We start from the raw sequence: 16,050 nt of genomic DNA on the forward strand, positions 1-16,050 counted from the left end.
GTCAAATGGAAGATTAACTTCTACCATGAAGTTAATAACACTTAAAATCAGTGTAACAATGATAAAATAATACTGTGACTTCCTTTTTCTTTCTGCTCTGAAACCTGTGTAATGTAAAGAAGTCAAGTTCTGATTTAATTTAGGATTTCTATTTGCTCTTAGTCATAAGAGCTTTTGTGTGGATGCAAGTGCAGCAAATATATTAAAATTACATTACATAATTCTGAGTGGCCAGATACTCCTTTGGTGCAACAGTTGTTCATAGAGAGTAGTCCTTGTTTTTCACGGGTCTATGTGCATAGCTCTGAGCCATAAGCATTGATGACTCTGCTGTGGAAGGCCAGTGATCTGCAGTGTCACAAGTTCCAACATGGAATTCAACTATTCTCCATCAGTTTTATGTTATTAATGATAACTAGATTTCCTTTGAGGTTTAAGTGAAAATAAGGCAGACAAATTAGCTTATATCGGAATATGCAATAAAAGAATGGCCCTTTGAGATACTGTGAATTTGCTCTGTGGATCCAGCTCCAGTAGTTCTCTGAGTGAAAAAGCACATTGTCCTTCATAGAACACCTTACAGGTGGAGTGGACAAGAGATTACCGTACAACTCAGATTTGTCTGAATGCTAAGGAACTGGGATAAATTCAAGAGTGAATTGATTTTTATTGGGATAGAATTTAATGCTATTAACATTAAATGGATTATTTTGAATTAATTTCCTTCTATTGGTGTACAAAGAAGAGTCATGTGAAACCACATCTGGCAAATTTTGTTACAAGGGTCAGGACATGCTCTGTTTACGCTCTTCTTCAACGTAAGTGAGACTTGAGCTTCTAAGATCATATTATTAGTCTTTTTATAGTTTGGATAATAGTGCTTCTAAAGCATTTGTTGAAGGAAAAATACATATTTTAATAATAGGTAGAGTTATTTATTTTAAAATAAATCTTGCAACTTCAGCATAGTTTTTTTTAATAAGATGAGACACAGGGAGCTGCTGGTTATGAATTTCTCACTGGGGAGAGACAGGAAAGCTCCATTGGTAGCTCAATCAGTGTGTATGTAGGGAAGGCCCAGGAGGAGCAGAAGGAGCCAGATGTTAGCTTGATGGGGAAACTTTTGTCTATGTCTGTTCTTACTATGGGGTGTTTCATGAGAGTCTGATAAACATATGGAATAGGTTATGTGGAAGCTATTTTGAAGAAGAAAGCATAAAGGAATTCAAGACATCTAGATTTCTTTCTAGAGAAAGGCAGTATTGAGGGATATTGTGAGAAAGCAGTACGACTGCGTTAATGCCATCCTAAAGTGAGGACATATTCAGGGGCAAATGGCCTTTTATTCCTAATGTGTCTGTGTTTTTTTTTTTTTTTCTTTAATATTTGTATTCTGAAATATCCATCTCGAGCCTGACGCCAAGGAAAATAAGTTAATATACGGGTATTTTAGTATCGTTGATTTGATAACAACTGTATTGCTGTGGACAATAGGATAGAGAACATTTGACTATTAGTTGACAATATGTTCAAGGGCTATTGGGATGTCCTGAGCTGTGATGTTAGGCTGGTTACCAGTTGAAATATGAGTTCCAAAACTGACAAGTTATTGAGACTAAGGTTATTGTCCTTAGGCACTGAAACAAATTGCCCTTCACAAATAGAATGCCTTTCCACATTAGTCTGAGTGGTGTAGGGAAGATTGTGCTGTATCGATGGATAACAAGAATGCTAAATATGATGATTAATTTATTACTAAAGGAGACGCGGTAGGGGAACATTTCAAAAAGCTGTACTTCTGGTCTCTGTGTTTATTTGTTTCATTTCTAAGGTTACACATTTATACAGTTCATATCTTTCTTTGATATCTTTAAGAATTAAGCTATTTTGACCTATCCATACTCTGTTGAATATAATTAAAAAGAAATTATTCCATAAAAGTAATTTACTCCTGTCTGAGATCGTTCAAGACTTATGTCCTAATTGTACATTCTTACAAATGTGATTTGCTCCAAGTGGGACACAAAGAAATATTCTTTCCTGCTTAGGGACCATCTTTCCATGGTGCTATATATTTCCTGCCTTAACTTTCAACAAAATTGCAGGGAATTTAGTTTAGAATCAGGCCCTCACAGTCCTGTGCTCACTGCAGAAACAAAGAATTGATTTTGTAGTAGCTTAGAGGAGAAGCTTCTTGCTCACTTATAATTCAAAAAGAACAAGCCCATCCAAGTACATACTGAACCATCATATTCCACAACTTGGATTGATACAACTATACTGCAGATGAAATGTAAACATTTTATACTGTGGTTCCTAAATAAAAATGTTAGGAAAACAACTATAATAAGGATAATTGAAATCTAAACAACTTCTTGTTGTTCATATATCTTCAGTTATGTTTTGTTTTCTACCAGAAGCTCCTATTGAATTACAATATTTGCAGTCAAAGCCTTTGTTCACAAATGAGGTCACCCCATAGTAGCTGATTATGTACTTGTCTGACTGTGCTTTTTTACAGTGCAAAGTGTGAAATAAAAGCTCTAATACAAATAAATACACTTAGTATGCACTGTAAAACCAAGAAATTTGTCTCTAGGCATACATTGAAAGATCTCACTGTATAATTGTTTTAGAAACAGAGTGAAGAAAACCAAGTTCATGTGGACTACTGTATCTGGCCTCTTCACCTGTCTGTTTCTTCCTTCTGTCTCATGCCCTCCAAAGGCTTCTCACGGTCTCTTTCCTTACATGTAATCTGGCCCTTGAGCTTTATTATTTTAAATTATTCTCCACTTAGTCAAGTCAAAATCTGGAATTCCACTTCCATCTGTTTTAGATCAGGAATGGGAGATAGAAATAACTTCCTACAATTCAAGGGTGATTGTGCAAGATCTGAAAATAGAGCTTGATGGTAGTGGAAAACAGCCAGCATCTTGCTGCTTTGTGAGCTGAAGCATCTAATTGTAACTAGAGGGAGAAAGTAAGTTAGGTATCAGAATGTGTTTAGTATTTCTTTTGTTGATGCTGAGGCAGCAATAAAAGCTGTAGTGTCACATGATGATATTGCAATTAGGAATAGTCTTTGGCATTTCCTGACAAAAATAAAGAGGTTTTGGGCCAAAAAATATCCCTAAGAGGAAACGCTAATTATGTGGCTGCAGGGAAAAGGAGTTCAGAAAAGCTTTGTTAATTTGTTTAGATACTGTTCATGCCAAAACTGAATGTATCAGCATTTGAAGCTATTATTACCTTTTCATCACTGATAAAGCACTCAGAACCTTCTGTTGAAACAACCCATGTAGCACAGTTGCTTATAGACTTCCTGTAGTCTGCTGGATTATTTGGGAGTAGACTAGCAAATTTAATAAAGAGGTCTTTAAACCTCTTAAAGGAGGAGAAGCAAAAGAGAACAAGCTGTCCCCTCTAGCTGGGAAACAGGGCAGGACAGGGAATGCAATGATAAATGCCCTTCATCTGCACACTATGCTGAGATGCAGAAGGCTGACCACCCTGAGAAAGAGGCAAACCAGGGAGGAACCTCCTGCACCTGCCCAGGGAAACGTGTGTGTTTGAGTAAGCCCCTGCGCTGCCTCTACACCAATGCACACAGCCTGGGGAATAAGCAGGAGGAACTGGAGATGTGGGTGTGGATGTGGGGCTACGACCTCATTGCAGTCACAGAGACGTGGTGGGACAGCTGCCATGACTGGAGCACAGACATGGAGGGTTATGTATTGTTCAGGACTGACAAGGCATGGAGATGGAGTTACTCTCTATGTGAGAGAGCAATTAATGTGTACCAATCTGTGCCTGAGTGGGGATGAGGAGTAGGTAGAGTGCTTATGGGTAAAAATTCATGGTCAGGGCAAGGCAGGTGATATTGTTGTAGGAGTCTGCTACAGGCCACCTGATCAGGAGGAGGATGTGGATGATGCCTTCTACGAACAGCTGAGAGCTGCCTCACGATCACAGTCTCTGGTCCTCATGGGGGACTTCAACCACCCTGATATTTGCTGGGATAGCCACACAGCCAAGCACACGCAGTCCAGGAGGTTCCTACAGATTGTTGACGACAACTTCCTGTCACAGGTGATCGAGGAACCAACAAGGATGGATGTACTGATGGACCTGGTACTGACAAATAGAGAGGGTCTGGTTGGGGTTGTGAAGGTTGGAGGCAACCTCGGCTGCAGTGACCATGATATGGTAGAGTTCAAGATCCTGGGTGGAAAGGATAGAACACAAAGCAGGACCATGACCCTGGATTTCAGATGAGCTGACTTTGACCTCTTCAAAGATCTACTTGGACGGATCTCATGGGATATCATTCTAGAAGACAGAAGTGCCCATGAGAGCTGGTCAATCTTCAAGCACCACTTCCTCCAAGCCCAGGATCAGTGTGTCCCAATGCGCAAGAAAGGAGGAAAAGGAGGTAGGCCGCCTCCATGGATGAGCAAGGATCTGCTGGGACAACTCAGGCAGAAAGCAGCCATCTATGAGAGGTGGAAACAGGGGCTGGCTTCTTGGGAAGAGTATAGGAACATTGCCAGGGCATGCAGGGGTGCAACTAGGAAGGCTAGAGCCCTTCTAGAATTAAATTTAGACAGGGATGTTAAGGACAGTAATAAGGCATTTTTCAAGTACATCAGCAGCAGAAGGAAGACGAGGTGGAATGTGGGCCCACTGCTGAACACTGAGGGTGCTCTGGTGTCTGAGGATGCAGAGAAGGTTGAAGTAATGAATGCCTTTTTTGCTTCAGTCTCTATGGCCAAGGCTGACCCTCAGGAAGCCCAGTATGGCAGGGATAACAGGATGGCCAGGACAGCAGAGGACTTGCCCTGAGTGGAAGAGGAAGAGGTTAAAGACTTGTTGGCCAAGCCTAAGGCTCATAAGTCAATGGGTCCTGATGGGATGCATCTTAGAGTGCTGAGAAAGCTGGCTGATGTGATTGCTAAGCCTCTCTCTATCATTTTTGAACAATCATGGAGGACAGGTGAAATGCCTGAGGACTGGAGAAAGGCCAATGTCACACCAGTCTTCAAAAAGGGCAAGAAGAATGACCCAGGAAACTACAGGCCAGTCAGCCTCACCTCTATCCCTGGAAAGGTGATGGAACAACTCATCCTGAATGTTATCACTGAACATATGAAGGATAAGATGGTTATCAGGGGGAGTCAACATGGCTTCACCAAGGGGAAATCCTGTTTGACCACCCTGATAGCCTTCTGTGAGTGCATAACCAGCTGGCTAGATGAGGGAAGAGCAGCAGATGTCATCTACCTTGACTTCAGCAAGGCTTTTGACACTGTCTCCCATAACATCCTCATCAGAAAGCTTAGGCAGTGTGGCTTGGATGAGTGGACAGTGAGGTGGATCGAGAGCTGACTGAATGACAGAGCCCAGAGGGTGATGATCAATGTTGGAGGCCTGTGGCCAGTGGAGTTCCACAGGGATCGGTTCTGGGGCCAGTCTTGTTCAATATCTTCATCGATGACCTGGATGAGGGGACAGAGCAAGTTTGCTGACACCAAACTGGGAGGACTGGCTGATTCCCCAGAAGGCTGTGCTGCCATTCAGCAGGATCTCGACCAGCTTGAGAGTTGGGCAGAGAAGAACCTCATGAGGTTCAACAAGGATAAGTGCAGAGTCCTGCATCTTGGGAGGAACAACCCCATGCACCAGTACAGGCTGGGGGTCGAACTGCTGAAGAGCAGCTCTGCAGAGAGAGACCTGGGAGTCCTGATTGATAATAAACTAAATATGAGCCAGCAATGTGCCCTTGTGGCCAAGAAGGCCAATGGCATCCTGGGATGCATCAAGAAGAGTGTGGCCAGCAGGTTGAGAGAGGTTCTTCTCCTTCTCTACTCTGCCCTGGTGAGGCCTCATCTGGAGTCCTGTGTCCAGTTCTGGGTTCCTCAGCTCAAGAGGGGCAGGAAAGTGCTGGAGAGAGTCCAGTGCAGGGCCACCAAGATGATCAGGGGACTGGAACATCTTTCATATGAGAAAAGGTTGCAGGAACTGGGACTGTTTAGTCTGGAGAAGAGGAGATTGAGGGGTGATCTCGTTAACGTTTACAAATATCTAAAGGATGGGTGTCAGGAGATTGGGACATCCCTTTTTTCTATAGTAGCTAGCAACAGGACAAAGGGTAATGGGATGAAGCTGGAACACAAAAAGTTCCACTTAAATATAAGAAAAAACTATTTCACTGTGAGGGCGAGAGAGCAGTGGCACAGGCTGCCCAGGTGGGTTGTGGAGTCTCCTTCCTTGGAGGTCTTCAAGACCCTCCTGGACATGTTCCTATGCGACCTGGTCTAGGTGACCCTGCTTCTGCAGGGGGTTTGGACTAGATGATCTCTAAAGGTCCCTTCCAGCCCCTACCATTCTATGATTCTGTGAGATCATTTATGCAGCCCATGGCAGTGTCTTTGGGGATGTGGAAAGGCACATGATCTAATAGTAGGCACTAGGAGGGTCAGGTTCCCTGTCTTTCCCCTGGAAGAGGTGACAACCGGATTGCTTCTCAGTCCTCTCTAACGTGAGCCTGAGATACCTGTGGGAGGGTAACTCTATAGGAGCAAATGGGTGGAGAGCAAGAACAGATCATTGCTGTTGTGGCTGCTCAGCAAGTGGGGCTCAGTTCTGCCACTCCAATACCGTGCAGTTTTGATGTGCATGCCTGAGGCAACTGCTGAGGCAAACACAGACATGGCAGCCCCTGGGAGCACCGCCAGTGGAAAGATTGGACACTGGTCAACTGTAGTGTCTCCAAAATGTGAAGACCTTGTGAATCTCAATTGCAATGCTGTATATATTCACAAATTTTCATGGATGAACAAACACTAGATTATCATTGCAGACTGTTACATGGCAAATGAGATCAAAGTTGATGAATTCTATAAATTTTCCTCTGTTCTAATGAGACTTCTAGAAACAAGTGTGATTTTTTTGGTGGTTTTTTTTTCAGTATCTGGTTTATTCATGGATGATTTGAGTCAAACAGTTTAGGTTGTTTTGTTTCCTATGTTGATGGATCAGAATCCATTGAATGGGTCAGATTTTACCGCAGCAGGCACCTAAGAAGTATCTGACTCTTGTCTCTACTGTAGAAACCATACACCTGACTAGTCATGTGTTTTTTTGGAGGGTCTGCACTTGTATATTCATCTAAAACTACACTATGTGCTTATTAGTCCTAGTCACAAGAGTAATGAGCACATGCAAGGGGCTTAGAACATTTTTTCTGAAGGCTGAAAATGTAAATACAGGCCTTCAGAAGACAGAGTTCTAGATGTGTGCTGTAGTTCTGTGCACATAGCAGAACATCACACCTAACATTAAGCATGCAAGTTCTACTGCACAGAAAGGTGTAAGCCTTGGTTAGTATTTCTGCCTCTCTCAGAGCTAAGGACGTCAGCCATCCTGCAGGGCAACTTCTTTCCTCATCCTCCCTCTTACCTTTGTAGTGATGTGAGTACAAAATATTACCCATGTACAGGCTTTTCCTTTGAGGTTGAGATCGTGCCTAGTTAGTAGTATTGCTGCTGAAGTGTGGAGGCCTTCTGAGCTCCTAATTTGGTAAGTACCTGTGCAAGTAATATTCTCAACCTATCCTTAACATTTTTTTTTTCTTTTTGTAAATATAAGCCAGGTGGCTTGATTCCAGATACCTAGGCTTTGATCATTAAACTATATACCTTTTCAAATATATGAGTCTGAGTAGCCTTTGACAGGCAAGCCAAGTGAATAAAAGGAGCTGTGTGTTTTCTTAAAGCCTCTGTTAAGTTGTGGAATAAAACACAGTATATTTTGAATTGAAAGAAAAACTACATTTCTCCTTCACAGAGATAAATGGAATTAGTTGAGCACTGTGTTTACTTCCAAAACCACTCTTACTGTACTTTATACTTTTGCCAATTTCATATATAATTTCCTTAATTTCTCCCTCATTATACATATAATGCAATACATAATCATGGTATTGAAATGTGACTGGTATATTATTTTTATTGAAGACTAGCATGACTGCTAGTCATGAAATGATTGTAATATACTAGCTTTGCATGAAAAGCTTACTCTTATTCCATTATTTAATGGGTATATACAACACTAAAATATTGGATCCCTTTATCTAGCCATCAAAACATCAGATTTGGACTCTTCACATTAACACTGTAGTTCTGGAATGAGCTCAGCGTTGTCTATCCAATAAGTTGGTAATCTCTATTCCTATTAGGTTTACCTTTCCCAACCAGGGAATAAGATTCTTTGAGATAAAGGTGAACCTGTTTTCTACTTTCTACCCACCTTCCTTAGGATGGGGAAAGTATTGTCAGGAGAGCAGCTGTTACATAATACCCCATAGACAAAATACTGGCAGTGGCACGTTTGGTAATCTGACTTGTTCATTTGCCAAGTAGTGATTTCTATGAAAAACCTTGTTGGCAGAAGGAGCTTGATGCATCATGTCACTTTATCTCTGTCTCTGGCCCACTGTAGGTATTAAATTTCTTACAAACAAGTGAAGTGATCTGAGTGAGATTAGTCTGTGATCCAAGTTTGTTAAACAAAGAAGTGGAAACGACAGAAGTGCTTTCATGTGATGGTGATGACGGCTAGTGTAAATTTGGGATCACAGCTAGTCTCATACTAAAAATGCTTAATTATTTTTCTGAAAGAGAAATGGAAGAGGATACCTCTCCTGGCATGCTCAAGATAATTAAATTAGATTCAAGCACACTTTCTTGCACATTAGAAAACATTTCACTAGTATACAGAACAGCAGGTGGTTACCTTTGCCTTCTAAGTTACTACCTATGTGGGCTTTGACATTATTTTGAGAGAGCAGAACTGGCAAAAGCTAATACATTTCAGCAGTTAGGTCTTTTAGAATGTGGATACTCAAATACCCATTTTATTACCTTTGGTATTCCCCTTTCCAGTTCAGCTACCAAGTATCCCTTTCTCTGTGAACAGACAGACATACTCAATTGTTTGTGTCATGCCACTAAAGTGTCAGCTTTAAGCAATGTAGCAATAGTGCATCTTAAATACATGCAGCACCCTTTAAGTCAAGGAAGTTTTTCAGGAAGCACATAATTTTAAAGGGTTATAAATTACTGTCTGAAGCAATGAAGGCCTTTGCATACACTGCTGTAGAGTGATGAAGTGGGACTGCAGAGAGGAGATCTTTGGAATATCAATAGAGAATCTGTCCCTTTGCGGTTGTTGCTTCCTCTTTGTTTCAAATGAACTTCATTTACTGCTTTAAGAATGATATTTCTTATTTACTTAGGATAATATCTATTGAGGAAGTTCACGTGCCAGCAGCAGCCCTGTGATCAGATATATCTCCATTCTGTGAAATATTGCTGCTGTTGTGAATTTGTGTGCACAACACATGAATATGAATAGTAATGAAGAATTACTATTATTACTTCAATAATAAGATTAGTAATGAATATCTTGTATTGAGCCTAAAAAACACCTAGAAAGGAAGTGACACCATGACTCATCAAGTTATTCTTCTGATATTTTTTAAAGTAAAATGAGAGCATTTCTGATTGATGTCATCAGATCTGGAAAACAAGTGCATGTCCTCAGGAAACGAAACAGACGACTTCTGAACAGAAATGTAAACCTTTTTTGTACCTTGACCTCTTCCTTTACCGCTCAAGAATCCCTCTGTCCATCATATCTGTGCATTAGCCATTCTAACCTTTTAGCCATCAAAATCTGACACAATTTTTTATACTTTTCTTCTAGGTGTTGGACTCTTTTGGTAATCAATTTATTTTGTCAGGCAGTATTCTGGCTTCCTTCAGCAAAGAATCATCCACCATTAGGGTGCTGGATACTGTTTCTCAAGCTTTAACCATATGTGAACAGTGATGAGTCTCACATTTCTACTTTCTGTTCAGTGCTTTGTCATGCTCAAGACCTTGTTTCATGTTGCATTTACCTTAAACCTAGACTCCGTTCTTAACCAAGTCAAAGGATTTTAGTATTACTAATCTTAAAGAAAGAATTTTCTTTTTAGAGATTATTTTGTGGGATTAACTTTGTTATTTTTGAATATATGATGAAACAGTTTTTTTTAAAAGAGCCTTTACCTAAAATAAAATTGCTTCAGAAGTTGTCTCCAAGTTATGAATAGACAAAATCTGCAGATCCTAGAATTAAAATATTATCAGATATTTTACCATGTTACCTGGTTCTCTACATATAGTCAATATAGAAGAGTGTAGCCAGCAGGTCAAGGGAGGTTCTTCTCTCCCTCTACTATGCCCTGGTGAGGCCTCATCTAGAGTCCTGTGTCCAGTCCTGGGCTCTCCAGCTCAAGAAGGGTAGAGAACTTCTGGTGAAAGTCCAGCACAAGGCCACGAAGGTGACCAGAGAATTGGCACTTCTTTCATATGAGGAAAGGCTGCTTTTTAGTCTAGAAAAGAGGAGACTGAGGGGGAATCTCGTTAACATTTACAAATATCTAAATGATGCGTGTCAGGAGGTTGGGACTTTTTTTTTTTTTTTTGTATCTAGAAACAAGGGGTAATGAGGTGAAGCTGGAACACAAAAAGTTCCAATTAAGTATAAAAAAAACCCTATTTCACCGTGAGGGTGAGGGAGCAGTGGCACAGGCTGCCCAGAGGGGTTTTGTAGTCTCCTTCTTTGGAGGTCTTCAAGACTCGCCTGGACATGTTCCTATGTGACCTGATCTAGGTGAACCTGCTTCTGCAGGGGGATTTGACTAGATGATGTCTAAAGGTCCCTTCCAACCCCTACCAGTCTATGATTCTATGATAAACCAAGATGAGTAACATTGATTTTGTTTTATTCCTACCCTCAAAGGGCTTGATTTTTAAAGGATCTCTTGACAGTTTTAAGTTAGTTCTTGGCTTTGTCTGGTTTGTTCACCTGACCCTATATATGATCCACCAAATTTTTTTTCTTTATTTTCTGTAGAATTAATGCTTCAAAGGTTACTTTCTCTTCTGGCTTACTGACAATTGAAGTATTGTAATATGCATTCTGACTAAGAATTAATATTTCTGACTAATCTCTGAGTTCTCAAAACTTTCCAAACAGAAAAATATTGCTAAAGCCATGTGTTAGTGCTGTTGATGTAAATTATTTAACTGAACTCTGTCAACCTGCTAACTAAATTGAGAACCTTATATCATCTGCTAAGTATATATGGATTAAAATAAACTCTCCTGTAAGTAGTAAAAAATGAAAAAAGATTCCCATATGCGTATAAGGAAAAGTGTAAAAATTACTCAAATAGTTCAGAAATGAGACAGTCAATTGCTAATGGTATACAGTGTAAAGATCATGGAAATGCTGCGTACTGAACATAAGTCATCCAGCAGCCTTATGCAACCTGCTTAGTGGATGAGGGAAAGGCTGTGGATGTTGTTTACCTGGACTTTAGTAAAGCCTTTAACACCGTTTCCCACCACATTCTTCTGCCTATGGCTTGGACAGATGCACTCTTCACTGGTTTAAAAAATGGTTGGTTGGCTGGGCCCAGTTGGTGTCCAGTCACTAGTAGTGTTCCCCAGTGTTGGGGCCTGTTCTTTTTAATATCTTTGATCTGGATGAGGGGATTCCCATGAGACATCCAAAACCCACCTGTGTAACCTACTATAGGTGTTCATGTTCTGGTAGGGGGTTTGGACTAGACGATCCTTCAAGGTCCTTTCCAACCCTTAAGTTTCTGTGATTCTGCGATTGAGTGCACCCATAGTGCATTTGCAGATGACACCAAGTTGGGTGGGAGTGTTCATCAGCTTGAGGACAGGAATGCTCTTCAGAGAGACCTGGACAGGCTGGATTGATGGGCTGAGGCCAATTGTATGAGATTCAAGAAGTTCAAGGTCTCACACTCATGTCACAACAACTCCATGCAATGCTACAGGCAGGCTTCGGATGAGTGACTGGAGAGCTGCGCATTGGAAAAGGGGATGGTCAGCAGCTGGCTGAATATGAGCCAGTGGTACTCTCAGGTGGCTAAAAAGGCCAATAGCATCCTGGATTGATTTGGAAATAGTATGGCCAGCAGGAAGTGATTGTTCCTCTGTACTTGGCACTGGTGAGGCTGCACCTTGAGTACTGTGTTCAGTTTTTGGCCGTTCACCATAAGAGGGACATTGAAGTGCTGGAGTGCGTCCAGAGACAGGCAACAAAGGTGAAGAGTTTGGAGAACAAGTCTGATGAGGAGCAGCTGAGGGAACTGGGATTGATTAGCCTGGAGAAGAGAAGACTGAGAGGAGACCTTATTGCTCTCTTACAACTACCTGAAAGGAAACTGTCAGGTGGGAGGGAGGATATTAGTAAAAACTTTTTAATTGAGAGGGTTGTTAAACAATGGCACAGGCTGTGTAGATGTGTTGCTTAGGGACATGGTTTAGTGGTGGATGTAGCAGTGTTAGGTTAATGGTTAGATACAACAATCTAAAGATCTTTTCCAAACGAAATGTTTCTAGGGTTCTAAGTTGTTGTGATCTTAATACAGACATTTAAATGGGATATGGTATTATTGATCTTTTATGTAATCTATTATTGGTTTATATTTATGTATTAATCAGTAATGTGTACAATAAGAATATATTCCTGTATATTGTGAAGGAAAACTATTAGCTTGTTACATAAGCGAACCTGCAACAACTACAATTAACTATTCAGAAAAAGTTGTGAATATAACTTATGGGGTGCCTCTGTGTATGGCAAGCTACAGTTTTCATATACTGAGTGAGCAGTTGGTGAACATACAGACTCAAGCTTGTTAACTGAACAGTTTGTTTGAAATATCTGTCTCTTCTTGAGAGATAAGGTAATAAAATCTGAGAACATGATACATAAATCCTGCTATGAAGTATAAATAAAAGCGGAATTGTAACTGGACTTTTTATAACCTTTGGATAATTGCTTCCAAAACCAGAAAAGCTTTTAATTCGTATTACTCAGTGAAGACTAATGGTGCAAGCATCCATCCTTTATTGGAGTATGGTATTGGATGCTGCAGACTGCCTTTACACAGAGCTGTAATTTCTTCTGATTTTTTTTCCCTTTCTATAGCTACAGTGCTTTGACTGTAGGCATGCCTTCTTTTCTTCCAGCAGTGCAACCTAATAATGTTTTTAGCTCAATACCCTACTTCAGCTATGCTAGCAGATAACTGGAAGCCTGCAGTTGATAAAGGAGGAGGAAAGAAATAGCAATCACAGTGTCAACACAAAATAAATGAAGGGCACAGTCTTCTAGAAAATGGAGTGAAGTAATAGCAAGAGGATTAGAAAACAGTGGGGCATCCAGCCTGCAGAGCTACCCTGAGAATTTTTCTCCTAAAACTATTTGAAGAGATGAGTACTTGCTTCCAGCCATGTTCATGAGGTTCTTTATGAATGCCTAAAATTCCATGATAGAGGAAATTAGGCTGCAAACATAAATAGTCTATGACATAAAATAATAAAATGCAGGTTCAAAAAGGAATTTGACAAAATAACTGATACAAGTCAAGCTAAATCATGATTTTTTCTTCAAGGTGAGAAGTAACGTGTTGTTGTTGTCCTTGATTGAAGGACATTTATAGCTCACAAAGTATTTAAAAGAGAAACAGATGATGATCCAATGCAAGAAAATATTTTTTAAAAATGATTCTATAGTATACTCTTATGCTGTAGAATGGAGATGAAATTCAGATTCTGCCAGACTTTTTGACTGTACAGCTTTGTTCTATCAAAAAGTGTTAGATACAGATATTTCAGTGTATAAATACATATATGCTACTTAGCCTTTTTTAAACTAGTGAGTCAACAGGCCTGTAACAGAGATTCTAAGAACTGAGTATTAAAATGTAAAAACTCATTTAAAAAAAGAAATATTCTTGAATACTCGGTGTTTCTCTGCAATGTTGCTTCCAAGAAATGGTAGATCCATAAATGGTACCTTGGAGATTTTGAAATACACAGCATTGAAGATTGAACTGGATTTTGTAGAGAGGTGAGTTAGATGCCTTGCTATGTCTTCAAATTAAGAACATATATATAGCTACAATTGGATGCTATCACCAAGCAGCTAACTAGAGAGATCTGTTGTCTTTCGATCAGAAAGTGACCTGAAATGCAGAGTGCATTTTGTTACTTAGTATGTATTGCCTTCGTGACAAGGATTTTTGTTATTTGTTTGGTTGTTTTTTTCACTTTAATTTAGCTCTGGCTGCTTTATTGCTATAAGGAAATAATTCCTTATGTAGAAAGAAGAGAGAAAAAGGATGTTGACAGGCCAGAGTCAGTCCCACTTAAATGCAATACGAAATAGTATCTCTGGAGAAATTTCTTATGCTTTTGTGAAGCTCTAGTACTCATTGTGGTTCCCAAAACAGCTCTACTGTAGACTGCAAAGTATCTGGTGTTTTTGTGGGCTAGGTGCCAGGTTGTTTCCACATACGAATACATTCAAAGAATAACTTCGAAGGTGTTCCTAGCCCTCACAGGACATTCTGTGTAAGAATGTAATCTGATCTTACTCCATATTCATTAAAAATACTTTTGATTGATAGTAATTTTTGTTTGCAGAATTTAGTGAAGATCATTTTCTTTTCATGAAAAGAGGTGATCATATATTATTCAGAAAGAACAAGCCCATCCAAGTACGTACTGAGCCATCATTTTCCACAACTTGGATTGACACCTTCTTCCCAATAACAGTGCTTTGGGAGTTCAGCCCACTCTGCTGGGGAGACTTGTTAATATGCTGATGTATGGATGATTAGCTGCACCTCACTGAAGCTTTGGTTTGGCTGTCTAGCTGGAAGGTTGTAGGTAGACTGTTTGCTGAGTCATCTTCAAGTTGTATAAAAACATGATCATGTTTACTAGTTCAGTTGATTGACAGTGATCTGTGGGACTGTCGGAGCTTCAGAAAGGGTGAATGTCACTCACAAAGGATGGATGTCACTCATCAGCAAAGAGCCAGGTAGCAGTTGAGTTTTACTTGGTGATGGGGGGGAAGGATAATCCGACTATGGTCTCAGTTTAGAGGAAATATTTCAGAGTAACAAATGGAAAATTGTGTATTAAACAGTTTTTGAATTACAGTAAAATATAGTGCTGATATCAATTATTTTGTGTTTTTCAGTACTGGTCTTCTGACATGACTTTAGAAATTGACCCTTTTTAATATAAATTATCTCTGTAGTGACTACAGTGCACTCAGGAAAGGGTAAAATTTTCTATTCTAAGCACCCTTTGTCTGAATTAATGGTTCCCTGTTCTGATAGCAGTGCACCTTGTCAGCCTTTTTTTTTTTTTTTTATATCAGATGGGGAAAGCTTCTTAGTATTAAAGAAATGTTTGTAGGTGATTCCATTCTGAAGGGAACTGAAGGCCCCATATGTTGACCAGACCCATTCCCACAGAGAGATCTGCTGCTTCCCTGGGTCTCAGGTTAGACATGTTGCCAGGATCCTCCCTGTTCTAGTATGGACAACTGAATATTATCCACTGTTGGTAATGCAGGTTGGTACTGAAGAGGTTACAGAGAGACGTTCAAAAGCTATTGAAAAGGACTTCAGGGCACTGGGGAGAATGCTAGATGGCTCGGGAGCATAAGTAGTGTTCTCCTCCCTACCTCTCATGGCAGAGGGAAATACTGAACCAATAAGGAAAACCCACCCGATTAACGAGTGACTCAGAGGCTGGTGCCACCAACACAACTTTGGGTTTTTTGACCATAGTGAAATTTTCATGATGCCTGGGCTAGAGTTCATCTGTCTCAAAAAGGGAGAAGGATCCTTGAGAGTGAATTAGTAAGGCTTATAGAAAGGGCTTTAAACTAGTTTTGAAGAGGGAAGGGGTTAAAACCAGGCCCACTAGATTTGAGCCTAAGGGTGACAAGCCAGTGCCACTGTAAATCCTACACAACTGGCTTCCTTCTTGAGATGCCTGTACACCAATGCATGCAGTATGGGGAATAAACAGGAGGAGCTGGAATTCTGTGTTCTGGCAAGGGGCTATGATCTGGTCGCTATTGCAGAGACATGATGGG

General features: G+C 40.3%; 1 protein-coding gene across 1 annotated transcript in view; it reads left to right on the forward strand.

The window, feature by feature from the left end:
- Positions 1-16,050, forward strand: part of COL25A1 (collagen type XXV alpha 1 chain) — a 314,147-nt gene that overhangs the window by 128,970 nt on the left and 169,127 nt on the right. The gene's annotated exons all lie outside the window — the stretch shown is intronic.

Source organism: Colius striatus, chromosome 3 (genome assembly GCF_028858725.1).
Source record: "Colius striatus isolate bColStr4 chromosome 3, bColStr4.1.hap1, whole genome shotgun sequence".
Classification (NCBI taxonomy): Eukaryota; Metazoa; Chordata; class Aves; order Coliiformes; family Coliidae; genus Colius; species Colius striatus.